Source organism: Neofelis nebulosa, chromosome 3, assembly GCF_028018385.1.
Source record: "Neofelis nebulosa isolate mNeoNeb1 chromosome 3, mNeoNeb1.pri, whole genome shotgun sequence".
NCBI lineage: Eukaryota > Metazoa > Chordata > Mammalia > Carnivora > Felidae > Neofelis > Neofelis nebulosa.
Genome location: NC_080784.1, coordinates 32,488,667 through 32,512,038, shown reverse-complemented (window position 1 = coordinate 32,512,038; position 23,372 = coordinate 32,488,667). Strand labels below are relative to the sequence as shown.

Below are 23,372 nucleotides of genomic sequence, written 5' to 3'. Positions count from 1 at the left end.
CAATAGTGAGTTAACACGTGTCAAACGTCACCATGCGCCAGACAACTGTTCTCAGCTGCATTCAGTAACACATGAGCCCCTGAGCTGACAGATGCGGACCCTGAGGCATGGCCACATTGCCACCAAGGGGCAGAGCCAGGAATCAAACTCAGGCGTGTTGGTTCCAGAGGCTGTGCTGTTAACAAGCACCATGCTAGAAAATCTGAAGGATGTGCCTGAGAGCAGGGCAGGGGCCCAGGAGCGATTTTCACCAGGTCACCTCAGTTGGAACATGAGTGGCCACTGTGGGCACCCCACAGTGGGGCAGTTTGGCTAGTTTGGGCCTCTGTGGCCTTTTTGAATTGGACTCTTGACAGATCAGTCTGGGTTCTCAAAGGAAAAGCACCAGATTCACTATTGCAGTTTCATTAAAGGGGGCTCCTGCCTCTTGTACTATGGCCTTGAAGAGAGGTACATTCGAAAGAGGATATAGTTACTGGCGTGAGTCAGGTAAGTCACTGACGGGTGCTGTTCAAGCAAGGGGAACGATCCTGACCTTGCAAACTCTCAGCTGCCCCGTGATGCCTTGGAAAAGAATCAGGCAAAATGGGGTTTCCATCCCAGGAAACTCCTCCATTTACTGCCTTCCAAGGGCAAACAGGAAACTGGTCTTTGCTCCCTTCCCCTGCAGACTCATTGCAGATTTTTCTTTTTTTCTTTTCTTTTTTTTTTTTTTTAATTTTTTTTTCAACTCTTTTTATTTATTTTTTGGGACAGAGAGAGACAGAGCATGAACGGGGGAGGGGCAGAGAGAGAGGGAGACACAGAATCGGAAACAGGCCCCAGGCTCCGAGCCATCAGCCCAGAGCCTGACGCGGGGCTCGAACTCACGGACCGCGAGATCGTGACCTGGCTGAAGTCGGACGCTTAACCGACTGAGCCACCCAGGCGCCCCTTTTCTTTTCTTTTTGAAAAATGTTTATTTTGAGAGAGAGAACACATGCAAATGGAAGAGGGACAGAGAAGAAGGAGAGAGAGAATCCCAAGCAGACCCCGTGCTGTCGACACAGAGCCTGACTTGGGGTTCGATCCCATGAGATCATGACCTGAGCCAAAATCAAGAGTCAGAAGCTTGACCAAATGAGCCACCCAGGTACCCCTCTTGTTTCCTTTTTAGTTATTTATTTTTATTTTTTTAATGTTTATTTTATTTATTTATTTATTTTTTTTTTTTTAAAGAGAGAGAGAGCAAGCAAGGGAGGGGCAGAGAGAGAGGCAGACACAGAATCAGAAGCAGGCTCCAGGCTCCGAGCTGTCAGCACAGAGCCCAACGTGGAGCTCAAACTCGTGAACCGCAAGATCATGACCTGAGCCGAAGTCGGCTGCTTAACCGACTGAGCCACCCAGGCGCACCTCTTGTTTCTTTTTAAATAGTGAATCTGGGAGTTGATTTCCCATACTGTCATACGTGTTTTGCCATGTTTTACTCATCAATGGCATTTTACTTTTATTTATTAAAAACACACGGTCTTGGATCAAGTCCCTAGAAGCAGGACCTGAGACAGCTCCTCTTGGGAAAGTGATCTATTAAAAGCTACGCTAGGGAGGAAGGCCCTGTAAGGGACGGAGGGGCAAGGGTGGGGCCCAGCAAGGATCTAGTCTCAAGTAGAGTTGAGGTTTGAAATACACACACAAAAGGAGAAACAGACCCGGAAACTTAGAGAACCAACTGGTGGTTGCCAGAGGGAAAGGGAGGAAGGGGGATGGGCAAAATGGCGAAGGGGAGGGGGAGATACAGGCTTCCAGTTATGGAACGAATAAGTCACGGGGATGCAAGGTCCCGCAGGGAACAGAGTCAATGGTCCTGTGACAGCGTTGCGTGGTGACAGGCGGTGGTGGCTCCACTGTGGCCAGCACAGCACTGCCTTGTGGAATCTCTCAGGGGCACACCTGAAACATGGAACATTGTCTGTCAACTCTCCTTCAATTAAAAAAATAAAGTTTAGGTTCGGCTTGATCCACGAGGGGAAGATTCCAGAACATCAACTGCACTGTAGAGCTGACCCACCTTGAGACAAGGGGGGCGGCCTTATAAACCACATCAATCAGTCTGTGGCTGCGGGGCGGCTGTCGTCAGTGCGGGGCGGGGGGGGGGGGGGTCGCGGAGGCGAGGGGAGCTGCAGGCCGGTGCCCCGCCCCCTGCCCCTCTGCACAGTGGCCTGGCAGGGTTCTGGGCAGGCACCCGGCCTCTACTTCACAAAAGCAGCTGGATCGCTCAGTGTCGACACCATTTCCCAACAACTGCCCTCCCCTTCCTCCTCCTGTGCGTTGCACAGCACAGCGACCACAGCAGCACGGAGAAGGACTGGGCGAGATGGCAGGAGTGGCAGCCCGTAGCGAACAAACCCCAAGTGGCCATCCGTGTTGCTTTTGTCCTGACTCCCCACTCGCCTGGCCTGGTATTCACACACCGATGGGAAGACTCAGAGCGCAAGAACGGGAAGGGAGCCTGGAAAACAGCTCGCCTGCGTGCGGGCGAAATGCCAGCCCTTGTGTGTCCCGTGCTCCGGGGCACACGGTCAGTCAGTAACGACATCGGGACTGGAACTCAGATCTTGTGAGTGGAGGCCAGGGCTCTTTCCCTAGCAGTAGGCGTGTTTCCTCCGCGTGGCGTCTGCCCCCCCCCCCCCCCACCCCCGGAGCTGCAGGAGGACCCTGGAGAGAGCACATTAGCGCAGGGGCAGCGAGGTGGGGATCCACAAGGGGCAGGCAGACACCTGCCGGTCGTGTAGCCGTGAAGTGCAGCGAAAGGATATTGGTCACATCATGTCGCTTTCAGAGAGGAGAAAGGAGGCCAGAAATTTGTGTTTTCGTGTCACTGGCTTGGAACCCACACTGAGTCTTGAAAGCAAACCAACAACTGCTGTTTTGTTTTGTTTTGTTTTGTTTTCTCACGGGCGCCCTGGCACTGGACATCTTTAGCGCCTAAAGATGCCAGATACAGCACGGGTTTCATTGCAGCCTCTGCTCAGGGGGGTTGTATTGCACCCCCGCTGCCAGGAGCCCAAGGCCCGGGTGCAGCTCGGACGCCCATATGCCCTCAGAGCTACAGCTTAGCCCTGATGCCAGCTCTGGTGGCCCCGTCATTCCACTGGGGACGTGGCCCCATGTTCTGTTTGGTGCTTCAGGTCTGGTCTGGACCCGATACCCTGTTGAACTCTTGAACTGTTCCCTGTGGCCAGGACCCTCCTGCCCAAGGAAGCAGCTGGGAATTGTGGTTCCATTTTCCACCTGGTTCTTCAATGTGGCTGCCACCTGGGGACTCCCATGGTGGGGCCCTCCCAACCTTCCCACGTTTGGACTTCCCTGGCGACTGGCCTAAATCAATGCCTGGTGTTTCATCACAGTCCTTGGAATGTTCTGTGTCGTACAGTTTTCCACGCACACCTGAGGCCAGCTCGAGGGCTAGTTGTTTCTTGCAGCTCTAACTGGGTCTGGCCTTCTCTTCCATTTTCCCACCATCCCCTGTTTCTGAGATCCCAGCATGCCTTGCAGCTGAGCCTACCGGAGTCATGGGGACTTGACCTTACCTTGTGGCTGGTTTCTTCCTCCCTTCGTTCGTTCGTTCGTTCGTTCGTTCCTTCCTTCCTTCCTTCCTTCTTTCCTTCCTTCCTCTTCCTTCCTTCCTTCCTTCCTTCCTTCCTTCCTTCCTTCCTTCTTTCCTTCCTTCCTCTTCCTTCCTTCCTTCCTTCCTTCCTTCCTTCCTTCCTTCCTCTTCCTTCCTTCCTTCCTTCCTTCCTTCCTTCCTTCCTTCTTTCCTTCCTTCCTCTTCCTTCCTTCCTTCCTTCCTTCCTTCTTTCCTTCTTTCCTTCCTCCTTCCTTCCTTCCTTCCTTCTTTCCTTCCTCCTTCCTTCCTTCTTCCTTCTTTCCTTCCTTCACCTTCCTTCCTTCCTTCCTTCCTTCCTTCCTTCCTTCCCCTTCCTTCCTTCCTTCCTTCCTTCCTTCCTTCCTTCCTTCTTTCCTTCTTCCTTCCTTCCTTCCTTCCTTCCTTCCTTCCTTCCTTCCTTCCTTCCTTCCTTCCTTCCTGTTAGCCTTTCTTAAGAACCTGAAAGCTGCCAGACCCTAGACTCTGCTATGATAGGCAGTAGGGAGGTAAGGATGAAAGAAACACGAGGGCTGATAACAAGGAACTCTGAAGAAACCTGGGTTTCTATTCAAAACATCGCTGAGGTCTGAACATGTCTGGACTGGGCAAGATCTGCCAGTGGAAGCTGTGGGAGGGAGGCTTAACCTGGGAGCACCTCAGGTCCACAGGCAACCTCACTGGTGAGTGTGTCAGCTTGAGCGCAATTATCCGAACAGACCGTATCATTGTTTAATAATCAGTATAACCTGTATTCCTCCATACAGAGTTTCTTCTTAAATTTCTCTCTCTCTTTTTTTTTTTTTTAAGTTTAAACTTTTGAGAGACAGACAGTGAGAGAGCACGAGCAAGGGAGGGGCAAAGAGAGGGAGAGAGTGGATCCCAAGCAGGCGCAATATTGTTAGTGTGGAGCCCTACACGGCTCTAGAACTCATGAACCGTGAGATCATGACCCGAGTACAGATCAAGAGTCAGACACTTAACCAACTGAACCATCCAGACGCCCCTTAAATTTCTCTTTGATCGTGGTACTTTCTTAGCACAAAAATCACCATCATTTGGGGCACGTGGGTGGCTCAGTCAGTTAAGTGTTCAACTCTTGGTCTCGGCTCATGTCATGATCTCACGGTTCGTGGGTTCGAGGCCTGCATCAGGCTCAGCAGTGAGCATGGAGTCTGCTTGGGTTTCTCTCTCTCTCTCTTTCAAAAATAAAATAAATTAAAAAAAAAAAAAAAAGTAAAAGTCACTCCTCGCACTGTGACCTTTGGACTCCCTGTAGTCCAAAGTCCCTCCATCTCTCTAATCAGGGTCTCCAGGGAGAGTGCCTGTTTTCAAAGCTCCCAGCTCATTCTTTTTTTTTTTTTTTTTTTTAACATTTATTTACTTTTGAGACAGAGAGAGACAGAGCATGAATGGGGGAGGGTCAGAGAGAGAGAGGGAGACACAGAATCTGAAACAGGCTCCAGGCTCTGAGCTGTCAGCACAGAGACCGACGCGGGGCTCGAACTCACGAACCGTGAGATCATGACCTGAGCCGAAGTTGGACGCTCAACCGACTGAGCCACCCAGGCGCCCCAACTCCCAGCTCATTCTAACACGCAGCCAGGGATGAGACCAGCTGTTGTGAACAAATATGTATTCCTTCCACCCCCTGCCCCCCTGCCCGGCTACATTGTTATTTAGGACACATTCGAGAGAAACATTAACTCCCTTATTAAGGTGTCCCTTAAAGCACAAGACTCGGCCTTCCTTTCTTTTTCTCCAGTGCAGAGCATAGAGCAGCATCTTGTACGTGAAAACACACAAGTATTTGCTGGAGGGACTGACTTACAGAGCACATCTGCCCAGACAGAACGTGGGCGTGAGCCAGTGAGGTGGGTCAGCTCTCAAAGGATGAGAAACCTGGCCAGTGGCTACAATACAGGGAGGAGCTCCTGTGAACAAGAGCCTCCACTTGTCCTGCGTGTTTGGAGCCTGTACTCCGTACAGGCCACGCTGCTGGGTGCCGGCCTGCCTTGGGCAGATACACGTAAGCCTAAGATGAGAACTCATAGTCCGCCGCAGGAAGGTGGGGACTCGTCCCAACCCGGGGTGTACTGCAACTCAGACAAGGGCCCGATGTCATGGGTGCTTGAGGGAGGAAGTCATAGTCTGATCAGGAAGTCTGGGACTACTTCTCCTAAAATAAGCAACAGTTTAACTAGAAAGACCTAGAAAGTTGAACGGCTTACCAATGTATCGGTGAGAAGTGTCCTCAGCTGCAAGCAACAGAATGCTTAACTCACGGTGGTTTAAAAATAATAATAATAATAATATTATATAAATACACATATGTGTATATATATGTATATGTATATGTGTGTATCTATATGTGGGTGTATATATGTATATATATATGTGTGTGTGTGTGTGTATATATATACACACACACACACACATATATATATATGTGTGTGTGTGTATATATATATATGAGACCTACATTATATATTTATAACAAGTAAGTCCAGAGTTTGGCACTCAAGATGACACATTAGCTCAACAATGTCAGGGCCGAAGTTTCTGGAATTCTCTTGTCCCTTTAGTCATAGTCACAGGTTGGCTACAGCAGCCCAGGCATTGTGTCCACATGCATGGGAGAAAGAGGAAAATAAGAGTGACAGCTGTGTTTGCCCCTTTTCTTGGGAAAGCAAAAACTCCCGGAAACCTCCCCATGGATTTCCCCTTACGTCTCGTTGGCCAGAACCGGGTCACATGACTCTCTGTAGCGGCAAGTCTGGGAAAGACAGGATTTGCCTTTTCCAGCTTCTAGATAGCAAGCCAGGTCGCAGAAGGGGGTAGGAACTGACTCCTGAGTGAGCCCACGAACAGACAGATCATTTTAGACAGAGCTGCATTTCCCAAAACAGGGAGCAGTTTGAAAGTAGGTGGAACAGTCTAAAAACATGGCAGACAATGCAGAGAGACGTTGATTCCTTGAATTGTTGAATGACACGCTGGAGGGCTTGGAATTTCTTCTATAGAGCCTAGGTCACCAGTGATGAAATCAGTAGGTTTGGGGGGAAAGTGGCAGGATGGTGGAGGAACCAAGAAAGAAAAAGATGCCAGACTATTAACAATCCAGGTAAGCAATGATGAGGGTCTATGCTAAAATTTCTTTTTTTTAACATTTATTTATTTACTTATTTTGAGAAGAAAGAGACAAAACATGAGCGGAGGAGGAGAGAGAAAGAGGGAGACACAGAATCTGAAATAGGCTCCAGGCTCCGAGCTGTCAGCACAGAGCCCGACGCGGGGCTCGAACGCACGGACTGTGAGATCATGACCTGAGCCGAAGTCGGGCAGCTTAACCGACTGAGCCACTCAGGCGCCCCTACACTAAAATTTCTTTTAGCTTAGCTGCTGGGGGAAGAGTTGGCAGGTTGGTCGACCGGCCAGGGATCTGATGAAAACATCTGCCCAAACTTTATCGTTAGGTGAAACGTGGCATACGACGGATTCCACTTCGTGAAAGTCTCTTGCGTGTGTTTCTTGGAAGGAAGAGGTAGGAGCGCTGCTCTGGTGGAAAGTGTCAGACAAGTCTGGCTTGAGGGGAAGACAGGGAATTTGTCTACTGGCAAAATCTGAAGCACAAGGGAACAGATATGCTGTCCTTAATGTTGCTTCATTCTCAGGAAGGATCCCTCCACAGGATGGCTAAGATTACCCTCCATCCACCCTCATTGCTTCCAGGTTGACAAAGGCAATCTCAGAACAAGGTCTCCCGCGAGTTCTGTGGTAACCCCACCATGGGAACCACAGGCTACGTGCCTATCCTTTGAGGCGTGGAGGCAACTTGCCCAAATCATAACAATTGAACAGGATCATCACGGAACGTGGCGGATGATTCCCCAAAGTGCAGCCACGCACTATTCTTTCTCTGCTGCATCCAAACGAGGGCACGAGGGCAAGGAGAGAAAGCCCCAGCCGGAAACACCAGCTTCTTCCTGGCAATCTTGATCTTGCAGGCAACTTACACAATGGTTGGGCACTGCATCTGTTGACTTATGGTTCATGTGGTTTTGGTGGACACATACCTGGCGAGCCCTTTATTCTGCTCGGGAACCTGGCATTTCCCCCTCGTGTCCCCATCTGCCCAAGGGAGATAAGAGCCAGCAAAAAACGTTGCCCAAATGAGCAAGCCAGACCCGCCACCCAGAATTGCTTCACCGTTCTGTGACTCCGGGGCCATGACGCTGAGGACGGCTGGCCATTACGCCCTGCTCCTCGCACTGTGACCTTTGGGACTCCCTGTACATGTCAGGCTCCCCCCTGCTTCACAGGCTCCTCGAGGTGCAGAGAATCCCTGTCTGCCTGGTGCTCCAAACAGGCCAACCTCTGCCAGCACAGGCAAGCAAGAAGCTAGAAACGTCCTGAGGTCCACACCTGGATTGGGACTCCCTAAATATCCCACCACTGCCACCATCCGCAGTCTCGACACCCAAGCGGGAAAACTGCCACTTTCCTCCAGCTGGCTTCCTTCCCTTCGCTGTTGTTCAGCCTCAGGTCTGACCAGAAGCTGGCACAGCTAGGAAAACCCCTGGGGACAACTGGTTCAGGTCCTTCCCGGTATAGATGGTGCGAGCTTCATGTTCACCCTCCTCCACCTGCAGGGAGACAGTGGAGGAGGAGGGAGCACATGTCTGACCTTGACTAAGCCCTGGGCCTCCTGGACTGGTTGGACCTGCTGCTCGGCTGGATGCCCTTCTTCCCTTTGTCACAGGTGGACGGGTACTCCCCCCACCGCCCCATCCCTCCCCCAGGCCCCGGGCTTGGTGCTTGGATTTCTACCCACATATTCCTCTTGAGGACCTCTCGCAGGGTGAAATGAGATGTTAATATTCTCGTTAACAATTTCATTATCAACAATGCATCATAACAGCCACTCCCATGTACACGTCCCATATGGCCGAGAGGAACATCCGTCCAAGTTCACAGACCTAGTGAGTTGTCAGAAGTGAACTCCGAGGGGTGGCCTCAGGCTGTGACAGGCAGCAGGGGAAGCCAGGGTTTTTTGATTCCCCTTCTCTCTTCTGACACCACACACACAGCTCCTCCAATTCCTGGCCTTTGGCTGTATCCAGTTTTCTTAATTGGAAAACACTCTATTTTTTGTTTGTTCACAAGTATTTTTTTTTATTTTCTAAATAATCGACTTTTGCTTTTTCCTTAGTTTCTTCCTTTTGATTTCCTTAAGTTTATGTTCCGTAGCTAAGTGTTCTCAGTGTTCTTTCCTTAACGATCTATCATTTCAGTGTTGACTTTCTCTCTGACCCAAGAGTTAAAGAGAGGGTTCTAACCTTTCCAGGTGGTTAGCCTGTTGTCATTAAGTACTAGCGTTCTGTTTGTTTGTTTTCGTTTGGGATGGTGGGTTGAGGTGTGGGTGGGCAGGCTATTTGCCTTTGGGAATGTTTAGGAGAAACTTGTTTATTTGACCCGAATTGACGGACACCAGCTGTGTGCGGGTATTAGGTTCAACTGCATAGGAAACAGAGGTAGGTCAGAATCAAGTCCATGCTACTTGCTTTACCTTCTAGTGCTTTCGGTTTTCTTTTCATTGTTGTTTTTTAAACTGCGATATAATTGACATGAAACACTGTATTACTTTTAGGTATAAACACGATGAGTGGATATATGTATATATTACAAAATGATCACCACAATAGTTTAGTTAATACCCATCACGTACACATTTTCTTCCTTGTGATGAGGACTGTTAAGATCTACTCTCTTCACAATGCTCACATATATAATTACTAGAACATTAATGACTAGTTTTTACTGCATTGCAGCTAGATATTATGGCCTGTATCATTTCTACTTTTGAACTGTATGGAGATTAAAACATTTTTTTAAATGTTTTTATTTTTGAGACAGAGAGAGACAGAGCATGAGCAGGGGAGGGGCAGAGAGAGAGGGAGACACGGAATCCAAAGTGGGCTCTGGGCGCTGAGCTGTCAGCACAGAGCCTGACGCGGGGCTCGAACTCACGGACTGTGAGATCATGACCTGAGCCGAAGTCGGACGCTCAACCAACTGAGCCGCCCAGGCACCCCGAACTGTATGGAGATTTTAAAAAGAATATATACTCTCTGTAAAAGTCAATCGAGAGCTCTTAAAACTATAAAACTCTTGAGAAGAAAACGGGAGAAAAGCTTCCTGACATGGGATTTGCCAACGATTTCTTGGAGATGACACCAAAAGCATGGGCAATGAAAGAAAAAAGAAACTGGACTTGTTCAACATTAAAAACTTCTGTGTTTCAAAGGGTACATACCAACAGAATGAAAGGCAACCTACAGAATGGGAGAAAATATTTGTAAAGCATACATCTGATACGGGATTAATATCTGGAATATGTAACAACTCTTGTAACTCAACAACAAAACCCAAACAATCCAACTCAAAAATGGGCGAAGGACTTGAATCGACATTTGTCCACAGAAGCTACACAAATGGCCAATAAGCCCACGAAAAGATGCTCAGCACCACTAACCAGGGAAATGCAAATCAAAACCACGAAGAGACACCACTTCACATCCGATAGGATGGCGATTATAAAAAAATATAGAAAATAACAAGTGTAGATGCGGATGTACACAAACTGGAGTCCTTGCGCATTGCTGGTGGGGATACGAAATGGTACAACAGCTGTGGACAACAGTATGGTATGGTGGTTCCTGAAAAAATTAAATATGGAATGGTCCATATAATCCAGCCATCCCACCTCTGGGTGTCTACCCAGAACTGAACACAGGGATTTGAAAATATATTTGTACACCATATTCATAGCAGCGTTATTCACAGTAGCTCAAAGGAAGAAACAACCCAAGTGTCCATCAAAGAATGAGCAGATAGGGGCGCCTGGGTGGCTCAGTCGGTTAAGCGTCCGACTTCGGCTCTGGTCACGATCTCGCGGTTCGTGGGTTCGGGCCCCGCCTTGGGCTCTGTGCTGACGGCTCAGAGCCTGGAGCCTGCTTCGGATTCTGTGTCTCTCTTTCTCTCTGCCCCTCCCCGGCTCACACTATAGAGCTCTTAAAGCAAGTTAATTTCTTTTTTAAAGTTTATTTATTTATTTTGAGAGAGACGGACAGAGAGAATCCCAAGCAGGCTCTGCATAATTAGCGCAGAGCCGGACATGGGGTACCTCTCAAGTTAATTTCTTTATAGTTTTCCACGTCACCTTTTTTTTTTTTTTTTTTAACATTTATTTATTTTTGAGAGAGAGAGAGCACGAGCGGGGGAGAGGGAGTCACAGAATACGAAGCAGGCTCCAGGCTCTGAGCCGTGAGCACAGAGCCCGAGGCGGGGCTCCAACTCATGAGCCATGAGATCATGACCTGAGACGAAGTTGGACACTTAACCAACTGAGCCACCCAGGCGCCCCCATCTAGGTCACCTTTTGCCTATGAGATATGACCAAGAGAGAGGGAGTTAAAGTTCCTAAAATTAATGTGATATTTACAATTTTTCCTTTTCTTTCGACAGTTTTTACTTCAAGTAAGTTGACATCACGCTATTCAAGACCTCAGGTTTTGTGGCTGTTATTTCTTCCTGTTTTTAAAAAATGTTATTTATTTGTGACAGAGAGAGAGAGAGAGAGTGTGCGTGTGCGAGAGGGGACAGAGGATCTCTGCACTGACAGCAGAGAGCCCCGTGAGGGGCTCACACCCACTAACAGTGAGGTCATGTCCTGAGCCAAAGTGGAGGCTTAACCAACTGAGCCACCCAGACGCCCCTCTTCCTTTTTTAAATAAATGCAAAATAAACCTTGTGTCCATTTAGGCTTTTCACCTTGAATGCTACTTTGTATGCCAGATTTATCCCCCTGTTTTCTTTTTTGGCTTGTATTTCATTCATTCCTTCTTTGGGAACCACTGCCCCTACTGTGTACCAGATACCCCTTCTAGGTGCCGAGGGCATAGTGGGGAACAAACTAGACCAAATCGTTTACCCTTCTGAATTTATGTTCTAGTGCAGGGAAAAACGGAGTAAAAAAAAAAAAAAAAAGATCAGTATGAAAATACAGTCTAAGTGTGTTTGATCTTTTCTATTTAAAATGTCCTCCACATGCCCAGGCGGACGGGCAGCAGCAACATAAGGTGGGAACCTCTTAGAAACTTGGGGACCCGTCCTGAGCCCGCTGAATGTGCATTTGGGTTGCAGCAAGATGCCCAGGTGATTCCACATTCAGGTTTGAGAAGCACTGCGTAGACCCTACCGAGGGCTAGGGTTTTAGGGAAATTAGGCAGCGAGGGGGTCAGGGAGGCCTCGCTGGGAACGAGTCCTTTGCGGCAGAGGACGTGAGCTCTGCGGACATCGGCAGGAAGAAGCTGCAGGGAATGCGAGGGCCCGCGGGCACGGCAAGCTGCTGAAGGAGCAACCGGTCACAGCCGAGGCACCCTCGAGGTCTTTATTCTGGGCCCCTTGTTTTGGGTGTGTCCTCGGGCGCGCGTTCTGGCGCTGCAATTGGAGCGGGCTGCCCCCCGCCCCCCTCCCCATCAGACTGGCCCGGGCGCCCCCCTCCCCCCATCAGCCTGGCCCCGGGATTCAAGAAGCACCCAGCTCTGTGCTTCCTCGGGGGCACTCGCGAGTGAAGAGTGATCTGCCACTCCACCCAAAGCTCCCAGGGCTTTCCTTTGCGAATGCAGATTCTCCCCTGCCAGCAACCAGGCTTGTAGCAGAAGAAATCGCACCGCAACCCTTTGAACTTACTCCTTTCCCTTGGTGTCCTCACCCTCAACGTCCCTGCTTAAACTCCGCCTCTCACCCCAGCATCTCCCCCGTTTTCCCACGCCCTACCATCGAAACGCTTAGAAGAATAGACCAGGCAAGTGGATCGGAAACCGAGATCGGGGCTGATGGAGACAATCACCCGTGCTTCAACGTGTGCTCGGCTTTCCGAACAAGAGGACGGTGGAGCGCGGCCCGGATCTGGTCTGACCCGACCAGGCTCCGCCGCCCAGTCTGGGACCTTGGGCGAATTCCTTTACCTCTCCAAGCTTTAATTTCCTCCCCCGTGAAAGGAGATAATAACACCATCTTCCCCGGGTTGTTCCGCGGCCCAAGTGAGAGCATTCCTAGGAAAGCATTTTGTAAGTCATAAAGTGCTCAAACGCACGTGACCAACTGCAGCCCCCCCCCCCCCCCCCCCCCCCGATTACGGCTCCAGGACTCCCGTCGCGCCCCCACTCCGCCCCGCCCTCCGGTTTCTGCAGCGCCGGACTTGCCCTAGCGCACGGTTACTGCACACACTGTCCTGGATTCCGCGTCTGGGGCCACAGGTTTCCCGGGGGAGGAACGGCCGGATGCGGAGGAGAGGACTGATTGGCTGCGGAGGAGGTGGGCCGAGCGGTGACGCGCGGCGCCGGGAGACTGCGCCGCGGGGTGCGCGGGGGGCCGGGGCCGGGGCGGGGCGGGAAGGGCGCGGCGGCACCGAGGGCGGGGTGGGAGAAGGGGGGCCGGGCGGCAGGGGGAGGAGCGGGGAGGAAAGGGGAGGGGGCGGGGGGAAGAGGGGGCGGGGGGAAGAGGGAGGGGACAGGGGACAAGGGTGGGGTGGGGTGGGGTGGGGAGGGGAGGGGGGCGGAGGCCTGGTCTCAGCCGGCGTGGCTGCGTCCCTCTTCCCGTGGAAGACGGTGGCTCTGGAGAACCATTACTGGCCCATCAGGGCACGGGACGGGGCGGCGCGGGAGGGGGCCGTCCTGGGCCGTCTAGGGCCCTCGGGGCCGGGCGTACCGGCGCCCGCTCAGCCTTGGCTCTGGCACCCTCGCCGCGCCCGGGAGGTTTCCGGTCACAGCACGTTTCTGGGCTTTTCGCTGCTTCCCAGGCCGTTCTCCAGCCGCCGCCCTTCCCTCCCTTAGCTGCTGGAACCCGCGCCCGAGGGGAGGGACGTCGGGGTCGTGTCCCTGGTGCTTGCTGGAGGGGTGGGGGGCACCCAGCGACCCACACACCTACTGTGCGCTCTGTGCGGTGCGGGTGAGTGGGATGGAGAGTGGAATACAGGCAACCAGGAGGACCCGGAGAGAGGGGCGGCTATGGGGAGTCGTTGAGGGGACCTGAGCACGGAGGTGTGAGCTCCAGGGCGGAGGAGGCGTGGGCCCTGGGGGCGATCTAGCCTCTGGCGGTGGAGACGTGGGCGCCCCAGGCAGAGGGAGTGATGAGATGGCGGCAGGGACACGGGTTTGCTGGGGTCAAGGACTGGAGGAGTGGGAGGGCGCCCGGAGGTTCCAGGCTAGTCCACCCTGCGGAGTCCGCCCGGTGCAAGGCGACGCTCCCATGCTGGGCAACGTCACCTGGCCAAGGTAGCCTTTCTGAGCCGTGGGGTCTTCGTGAGTAGGCGGGACAATAGCTCACTGTTGTAAGGGTTTGTGATCTATGTGAATGGCACTGTTGTGGTTTTCCCAGCATCCCACTGCTTAACACACTTAGCCTTTTTCCCTTCTGGAAGGAGATGGAAGATGATTTGTGGGGCTTCTCTGGATACTGGGAACACAGATAAGAGCCGAATAGAGTCCGACAGAATGGCTAAGCGGCCTCGGAATAGGTGCCCGACCTAGGTGGCCATCTGTTTCTGGGATGCACAGCCCCCTGCAGCCTCCCTCTACGTTAAGGCCAGGGTCTCAACTTGTTTATTCTTTTTAGAAGATTCTGAAACGTCACAACAGAGGGAACTTACTGATACCGACTGCATCAGCACGGACACACGCACAAAGACACGCATTGGAGGGCATTATCTCTCTCATAGGTACACAGACCCGCCCAGGTTGTCCCCAGCCAGAATTCCTTGATTTGCAACTAGATGTTGGGTCTGGGGTTCTCGCTTGAATGGTGGAAACCTAACAGGGTCTGGGAGGTGGGACCCCGGAAATGCCCCAGTAGAGCCCTAGGCAACACTTCTGGTTCCAGCTACGTCCCTTGTCTGTGATGCAGCACAGAGCAGAGATACGTGCTCCGAGCCACACAGCCTGTAGTTTGGACCGTGTGGGATCTTGGCCCTGATGAGTCACTGAAACGTTGAGAGTACCCTGGTAAATCATTTCCATGACTCAGTTTTTCCACCTGTAAATTAGGAGTAAGGATACTGGCCGTATTGCTTCCCTTAAGGGAGGTGCAGTCTCAAATGGCGCCTCCCACGCTAAGGCAGTTGTTGGATGGGACTCCCATCTTTATGGGATGCAGTGGGTGCCACCTTCCAGTGAGATCAGTGCCCTGGCATGGCTGAGGCAACACGGAGGGGAGCCTGGAAAAGCCTGGCAGGGAGGGCGGTACCTCCCCGAAGAGAAGGGAGGAGGAAGGCTGGAGAGGTGTGGCCGATTTGGGGGGGAGAGGCATTGTGACACTGGGGTTCCCCCAGTGCCCTCTTCCCTGGGGCAGAGCAAGGCTGTGTGAGTGCCCGGATGCTGGCCAGGACAGGTGACGCTTCTCTTTGCAATACCCGTGGACCCTGATTTAGGAAGCAGTTTGACTGATGGCACGGTGTGGGGCCGAGCCACGTTCTGGGCATGTTCTGCCTTCCTTCCTGAGTGCAGTGGTCAGCCAGACCCTCCTGAGCCTGGCCCCTGCCTCCTTTCCTTCTCCAGGTGGGCCCTGCTTTGACGAAAGGCTCAATCTGTCTGTGGTTGTGGTTGTTTATTTATGTATTTTTGCGAGGGGGGGGATGGGCAGACAGAGAAAGATAATCCCAAGCAGACTCCTCACGGTCAGCGCGGAGCCCGATGCAGGGCTTGAACTCACAAACCGTGAGACCACGACTTGAGCCCAAATCAAGAGTCAGACGCTCAGTGACTGAGCCACCCAGGCGCCCCGAAAGGCTCGTTCTGGGAGGTCTTCCATAGCGTTTTACAAACTGCCAGGCCGGTTGGGTTTTGCTGATGTCAGCTTTTCACTGCCGCTGAAGCATCCCAGTGAACCCTTTGTCCTCTCAGTGCGATGCTGCCCCGCTCCTCAGCAAAGCTCATTTATTTGTTTTCACCCCCTGCTATCCACGCCTAGAATGTTCTCCCCGCTCTCCGCCGGTCCTCCTGCAGGCCTCGTGCACGCCTCACCATTTTCAGTGCCTCCCCGACAGCTGCAGCCTTGTTCAGAGCGTTCAGAGCCCCTCCACACACGTCTGTGTGCTCGGGAGTGGCCTGCCCTTGTTTTATGTCAATGAATTTTAATTTTTCCTCCCTGGTGGAGATGCCCCCAGATACGTCTTTGCCTTCCTACGGCACCCGGAGCGAGCCGAACGTGTCTTGGGCTCTCACTAGTCACTTGCGGGTGCCACCGGTGGATTGCACATCTGTCCTCCCCTTCTGCGTCTTTCCAGGGTAACAACTTCCTACCCCCCAAAACCTAGTGACTTCAAGCCGGCCGTTTGTGCGTGAACGGGCCATCTGTGTGGGGCTCAGAGGGGGGCAGTTTTGCCGCCTGGGGTCGCTTGTGAGGTGGCGGTCAGATGGGAGCCTATCGGGGAGGGTCCGCGGTGGCCTCACTCACGTGGCTCGGTGGGTGCCGGCTCTCAGCTGGAGCCCCTCGGTTCTCCACGGAGCCCTCCACGTTTCCGTGGGCCAGGCCGGCTCTTAGCCGCACGGCTCCTTGGTTCTGAGTGGCCTTTCTCGCCAAGGCCCAGGAGGCACTTCTGCATTCTGCGGACTAAAAAAGTCACAGGGCCTCTGGAGGGTCATGGGCACCATCTTTTGATAAGAGTGGCGAAAGTCACACTGCAAAAAAGGCACGCGGGATGCGAGGGATTGTTGTGGCTGCTTCACTAGCTCATCCAGAGGAGTAGGTCTCTTATTTATTTTTAAATGTTTTTATTTTTAGAGAGAGAGGGAGAGCAGGGGAGGGGCAGAGAGAGAGAGGAAGAGAGAGAAAATCCCAACAGGCTCTGGGCTGTCAGCGCAGAGCCTGATGCAGGGCTCGAACCCACGGCCTGTGAGATCATGACCTGAGCCGAAATCAAGAGCTGGTGACTGAGCCATCCAGGCATCCCCAAGGGAGACATGTCTTTTGGGAATGTCATTGCGCCATAGCCCGAGAGGGCCCACTTCCCTTTATGTGACACGCCCCCCCCCATACTCCCACCCTCTTAGCTCCCCAGACCCGCCTCCCCTCCAGCACCACGGCCTGGGGACCAGGTGGACTGGATGCGAGGCCTGAGCCAGAGGTTTGTGGTTCTGCCAGGATTCTGTGGGGAGCGCACAGGCGTGGAGAGAGGGAGGCCCCCCAGGAGATGAGGGGAAGAAGAGAGAGCCCAGAGGGGCCACTGACACCCACCTGGAGAGGGTCGGTGCCGACCGACGTGGTCCAAAAAAAAAGTTAGCGACCGTGGGGTGCCATCCTGTGGTCTCTGTGTCAGACTAGGACTGCTTTCTTTCTGGCCGTGGAGTTTACCTTCCGGCTTTCCATCCACTAGGGGCACAGGTGCAACAGATATCGTCGTAGATGTTAAAAAATTTCACTCTAATAGAAAATCCAGAAGGGCTGTGTGTTTACATGGTGACTTGAGACTTTTCAGGTAGAAAAAAACCCACGGTCTCTCATCCCGATACTTCCCTGAGAATCAGAGAGTGAAACTAGTAGGTGCCGCTGGGTGATTCCAAGCCCCCTCTGCTAGTGGAAAGGGTGCTTCCGGGCGAGGGCAGCCCCTCAGCGTCACTGCAGGGTCCCCAGCACGTTTAGTCCTTCGCTGCTTCTGCGGCCTTCTGGGCCTGAGCCCCTCCGGCCTCAGCCTTCATGTGGGAAGGGGCCAGACCCCTCCAGGGGGCCAGACTCAGCTCAGCTATCCCTGGAGGCAGATCTGGAGCAGCCCAGGAAGCTGCGATAGCACAGAGGGCTGGGAACTTTGCTTTTCCTTGGCACAGTGCCCTCAGTTTCGGTGACTGAGCGGCACGTGAACTCCAGAGGATGAACCGGTTGAAAACATTTGTGCAAAACATGTGTCCACCTCGGCCGGAAGGCACCCGCGCTCCTAGGGCAAACGGCTGGAGCGAGGAGAGGACAAGAGGAGCCTACAATATTCTGTTGTTATGAAGATGTGCTCAAAGATCGATGGGGACATTTCTAAAGACATAGAGGCTAGCTTAAGGGGGCTCCCACCCCCAGCCCGCCTCCCCAGGCCAGAATGAACTGTCGTCCTACAGAAGAGTGAACTAACAACTCCGAGTAGACGTGGAGAGCTTGGTTTCTAGACCTGGGTTTGAATCTTGCCTCTAACTAGTTAGGTGACCTTGGATATGGTCATTCATCTTAAAAAAAAAAAAAAAAAAAAGTCAATGGGGCGCCTGGGTGGCTCAGTCGGTTGAGTGTCCGACTTCAGCTCAGGTCATGATCTCACGGTTCGTGGGTTCAGGCCCCGTGTCTGGCTCTTTGCTGACAGCTCGGAGCCTGGAGCCTGGAGTCTGCTTTGGATTCTACTCTTCCCCCCCTCCCCGCCCCTCCCCTGCTCATGCTCTGTCTCTCTCTCTTTCTCTTTCTCTCAAAAATAAAATAAAAACATAAAAAAAATTTTTTAAGTGTCAAAGACCTACGGAAAAGTTGCAAGTAAAACAAAAAAAATTCCTTTGTTCCCCCTGCTGAGCCCTCAAGAGTAAGTTGCTGGCCTGGCTACATCGTGCCCCAGTGCCTTAGCATGTATTTCCCACCAATAAGAACCTTCTACTTGTGTAGGACGCAGCCATCAAAATCAGGACGTGGACATTAATACCGCCATACCTGGAGAGCTATCATTCGTTCCAATAACGTTCTTTATAGCAAAGGATCTCACCGAGGGTCACACGTTGCATTTGGCTCAACGTGAACTTGTTCTTCAGCCTTGACCTGCGTAACCCTGCTTCACGATGCTGTGCATTACACGTCAGTTGTTTTGTGGACTGTCCTCAGTTTGGGCTTGTCTAAGGTTTCCTCTTGATTGGATTCGGTCTATGAGTCTTTGGCAGGAACATCACAGAAGTGACTGCGTTGTGTTCACTTAGGCCTGTCGGGCTGTTGCCCGATTTCACTTGGAACCATTACTGGGATGGTTGCTCTTGCCATTTGATGAAGCCCATGTCTGCCAAGCTCTCTCCACTGTAAAGTCACTTTTTTTCCATTGCAATTATTGCACGTTTTGTGGGGAAGTCCTTTGAAACCTGTTTTTCGGGGCGCCTGGGTGACTCAGTCGGTTAAGTGTCCGACTTCAGCTCAGGTCATGATCTCGCGGTCCGTGAGTTTGAGCCCCGCGTCGGGCTCTGGGCTGATGGCTCAGAGCCTGGAGCCTGTTTAAGATTCTGTGTCTCCCTCTCTTTCTGCCCCTCCCCCGTTCATGCTCTGTCTCTCTCTGTCCCAAAAATAAATAAACGTTAAAAAAAAAAATTAAAAAAAAAAAAAGAAAAAGAAACCTGTTTTTCATGCACCTTTAGTTCACTTGTCTATCTATTTACAGGGGTGCGGCATCACGGATCCCTGTGCTGTTCCGTGGGTTGTCATCCATGTTTGTCGTGTTTTATTTTGACACTCAAATTGTCCTCTGTCAGGCCTCTTGGAGCTGGCTGCTGCGTCCTTTTAGAACGTCCCCATCAATCTTTGACCACTTTCCTGCACGAAGAGTATGCGAATATTCTAGGTGGTTTGTGTCTTCTCTCAGCCATTTGTCCCCGTAGCTGCTGGTTCTTTTTAGCAGAGAATGAATTCAGAAACTGAGATTTGGGGGGTAGGTATGCTTGTTACGGGTGGGGCGTTGTGGCCCCCAGGCCCTCTCAGTGGACAGAGCTAAGGATATACATCAAGATATGTTCGTACGTCTACATCTATACATATACATCATCTATTTCTGTGTCTGCCTGTAGTGTTGCAAACAGTGACCTCATACCAAGACCCCAGTGGCGATCTAGACCCACAGGATCCGTCCTAGTGCCCTCCCTTTACTTTTTTGACTCTTTTGCCCAACAGAGGGACATCTGGCTTGCATGGTCTGTAATACGAGTACTTAACCTCTGCTTCTGGTAACCAGTCTCCCACCACCGCTGGATCCCTCCTCCGTAGGGAAGCCGTCCTCACCTGGCTTGGGCTCCAGCACCCCACAGCCCCTTCCGCACCCTGCTCAGGATCTCATACCCCATGCTGTCCCCCCACAACTTCTGCATGGGCTCCCTCCTCGATCTGCTCTGGTTGTGACATCTCGCGCTGGGGCACTCTGTTCAGGGCCTAATACCCCACACCGAGTCACCCCCTGACCCAAGAAGCCCTTCTACCCTCCTGCAGACAGGCTTTGCATCTGCTCGGGGTGAAGAAGGGGCTCCGGCACCCCAGTCTAGACCCCTTGCCACCCTCTGTGTGGACACCTACCTTTCTAGGCCTCGGCCGGTGGTGTTCGGACTGAGTTATTCAGGAAGGAAAGGGAAGAGACAGAGCCACGTGTTAAATCTTAGGCCTCGGATTGCTCATCAGTAAAATGAGCGTAATAATGGTTCCCATGGAATATGGGCGGGGGAGAGAGAACCACATGAGATCACATATGTGAGGTGCTTCCTCGGCCCGATGCCTGGCACAGGGTGGATGTTCACTGTCAATGCCATCATTCTTACCGCACGTTAACGTTCCCGATTTTACTGTATCACTTGGTGGGCATGTGGTAGAGACCTACTGGAGAGAAGGCAGGAGGAGTGGGTGCAAACGGCACATGTGCCAAAAGAGGACCCATGCCTCTTTTTTTTTGTTTTTAATTAGGCTTCGTGCCCAGTGCAGAGCCCGACACGGGGCTTGAACTCACTACCCCGAGATCAAAACCTGAGTTGACCATTGTTGCACTATCTGCTAACTAACTTCGGTGTAAATTTTTTAAACATGCTTATTTATTTCTGAGACAGAGAGAGACAGCGCATGAGTGGAGGAGGGGCAGACAGAGAAGGAGACACAGAATCCAAAGCAGGCTCCAGGCTCTGAGCGAATAGCACAGAGCCCGACGCGGGGCTCCACCTCAAAGACCGTGAGATCGTGACCTGAGCCGAGGTCGGACACTCAACCGACTGAGCCACCCAGGCACCCCAACTTGGATGTAAATAAAAAAAAGAAAAACAACACCCGAGTTGAGATCAAGAGTTGGACCCTTAACTGACTAAATCAACCAGGCACCCTGCCCTCCCCACCTCCCTTTGCCTCTTTCTTAATAGAATAAAGACACTCATTATATCAACTAACTTAAAATACAGGAGTAGGGGGAAAAACTGGGAGGAAACATTTTAATATGTTAAGTGATTATCTTTTTTGGTGGGATTACGTGACTTAACATTGGCGTGTGCGTTGGTCAAAACGCATTCAATAAATATTATTCAAACTTAGAAAAACTATTCAGAAGGATCCTGGTTAACTTCAGCATAATTTATTGAAAAGTGCTCTCAGCCCGAGTGGTTGGTTGTGGGGTTTTTTGTTTTGTTTTGTTTTTGTTTTTCTTCTGCCTGGTAGGTTCTAGAGATTCAGATCCTGGTGCTTCCATTTCCCAGCTAGATGACCATGGGTAAGTTAGTTAACTTCTCTTTGCCTTTGCTTTTTTTGTTTTGCAGAGCAAGGAATCTTACAGTGCCTAATTCAGGGGTATTTATCAGTTAAATGAGATATTGCTTACAGAGCACCTGCCACGGAGTAAGCCCACAAATATGTTAGCTATTGATGTTGTTATTATTTCATAGGAAGGAATGCGGTGAGTGGTTCCCCAGAGGAGAGAATTCCTTCTGTGACTCGTCTCAGCTATGCCTCCCCTTGAGTTCGTGGCTTGTGACTAACCCAGAGACTTCAGGCAGCTGGGCCTCCCGTGGGGCAACAAGTGGTGGCAAGGGTGACAAAGCCAGTCTGGGGAAGTGTTTGCTTCACTTCCTGGAAGGGATCCAAAGAGATCAGTTCCTTCACAGACTCAGCAGCCTGGTGGTAAGACATCGTGAGTGCCACCTACAGGACAACGATGTAGCTCCGTCTGAGTTGGTGTCCAGTGTGGTGGGAATCACTCATTCATTCATTCATTCATTTGGCTGTTAGTTCTATATATATATATATATATATATTTTTTTTTTTTTTTTTTTTTGAAGTAGGCTGTTTGTTTGTTTTTTGAGGCAGGCTTCACACCCAGCACTGAGCCCAAGATGAGGCTTGAATTCACAACCCTGAGATCAAGACCGGAGCTGAGACCAAGAGTCAGATGCTTAACTGACGGAGCCACCCGGGTGCCCCATCGCATATGTTAATTAAATGCTTGCTATGTGTCAGGCTCTGTTATAGGCAATGGGATACAGCCATTAAAACGCAGCTGCTTAAAAAAATTTATTGCAAAATTAAAAATGCAATTAATAAAGGACAGAAATATCTGTACACTCATGTTTGTGACCACGTTGTTCACAATAACCCAAAAGGTGGGAGCAACCCAGGTGTCTGCTGATGGACGAATGGATGACCAGAATGTATGTACACTGCAAAAGAATATGATTCCGCCTTAAAAAGGAAGGGAATTCTGGCATATGCTACAATATGGACAAGCCTGGAAGACATTGTACTAAGTGACATAAGCCAGTCACAAAAGGACAAATACTGCGTGATTCATTTGAGACACCCTAGAGTAGCCACTTTCAGAGACAGCAGAATGGTGGTTGCCAGAGGCTGAGGGATGGGGGGAGCGGTGGAGGGTTAGTGTTTACTGCGGACCGAGTTTCAATTCGGAATGATGAAAAAAGCTCTGAAGATGGACGGTGGGGATGACCGCACGATAAAGAGACGGCGTACTTAGTGCTGCTGAACTGGACAGCTAAAAATGGTGACAATGCAAGCCTTATGTTGTATATATTTTACCACGGTTTTTTCAAATGTGACAAAATAACGACAACACCTGTAGATAGTGGAATAAAGCACGGAAATCAAGTTCACGACAGCATTTACCTAACATGTTTAGCTTTCACAAGTTGTTTTCTTTTAAAACGTTTTGAACATGGGGCTCCTGGGGTGGCTCAGTTGGTTGAGCGTCTGACTCTCGGTTTTGGCTTAGGTTGGGGCCTCACAGTTTGTGGGATCGAGCCCTGCATCAGGCTCTGTGCTGACAGTGAAGGGTCTGCTTAGGATATTCTCTCTCTCTCTCTCAAGATAAGTAAATACATTAAAATAAATAAAACTAAAAAATAAAACTTTTTGAGCAAACACTTCACTGCACAAGATGTATGGATAATAAATAAGCATGTGAAAAGATGCTCAACATCATCAGTCATTAGAAAAATATAACATAAAACCATAATAAGACACGATTACATACCTAAATGGCTAAAATTAGGGGCGCCTGCATGGCTCAGTCAATTGAGCAGCCGACCTTGACTCAGGTCATGATCTCGCGGTCCATGGGTTCGAGCCCTGCATTGGGATCTGTGCTGATGGCTCAGAGCCTGGAGCCTGCTTCCGATTCTGTGTCTCCCTCTCTGCCCCTCCCCTGCTCACGCTCTGTCTCTCTCTCTCAAAAATAAATAAACATTAAAAATATATTAAAACAAGGGGCGCCTGGGTGGCTCAGTCAGTTAAGCATCCGACTTTGGCTCAGGTCATGATTTCGTGGCTTGTGAGTTTGAGCCCCGCGTTGGGCTCTGTGCTGACAGCTCAGAGCCTGGAGCCTGCTTCGGATTCTGTGTCTCCCTCTCTCTCTGCCCCTCCCCTGCTCATGCTCTGTCTCTCTTTGTCTCAAAAATAAATAAAACATTAAAAAAGTTTTAAAAATATATATTAAAAC

General features: G+C 51.1%; 3 long non-coding RNA genes across 4 annotated transcripts; 1 reads left to right on the top strand and 2 right to left on the bottom strand.

Annotated features, from left to right (window-relative positions):
- Positions 1-11,696: 11,696 nt before the first annotated feature.
- LOC131506565 (uncharacterized) lies at positions 11,697-12,786 on the bottom strand. The gene is made up of 2 exons (XR_009259035.1): positions 12,655-12,786; positions 11,697-12,140 (listed from the first exon to the last, which is right to left on the bottom strand). It is a non-coding gene; the product is annotated as an uncharacterized LOC131506565 (long non-coding RNA).
- Positions 12,787-18,080: 5,294 nt separating this feature from the next.
- LOC131506564 (uncharacterized) lies at positions 18,081-22,532 on the top strand. Its single transcript, XR_009259034.1, has 4 exons — positions 18,081-18,711; positions 19,065-19,247; positions 21,083-21,134; positions 21,728-22,532. It is a non-coding gene; the product is annotated as an uncharacterized LOC131506564 (long non-coding RNA).
- LOC131506563 (uncharacterized) lies at positions 19,037-20,060 on the bottom strand. Of its 2 annotated transcripts, none has more exons than XR_009259033.1 (2): positions 19,967-20,060; positions 19,037-19,390 (listed from the first exon to the last, which is right to left on the bottom strand). It is a non-coding gene; the product is annotated as an uncharacterized LOC131506563 (long non-coding RNA). The 2 variants fall into 2 exon arrangements; XR_009259032.1 differs by having other exon boundaries at positions 19,037-19,290; positions 19,967-20,044.
- Positions 22,533-23,372: the final 840 nt, after the last annotated feature.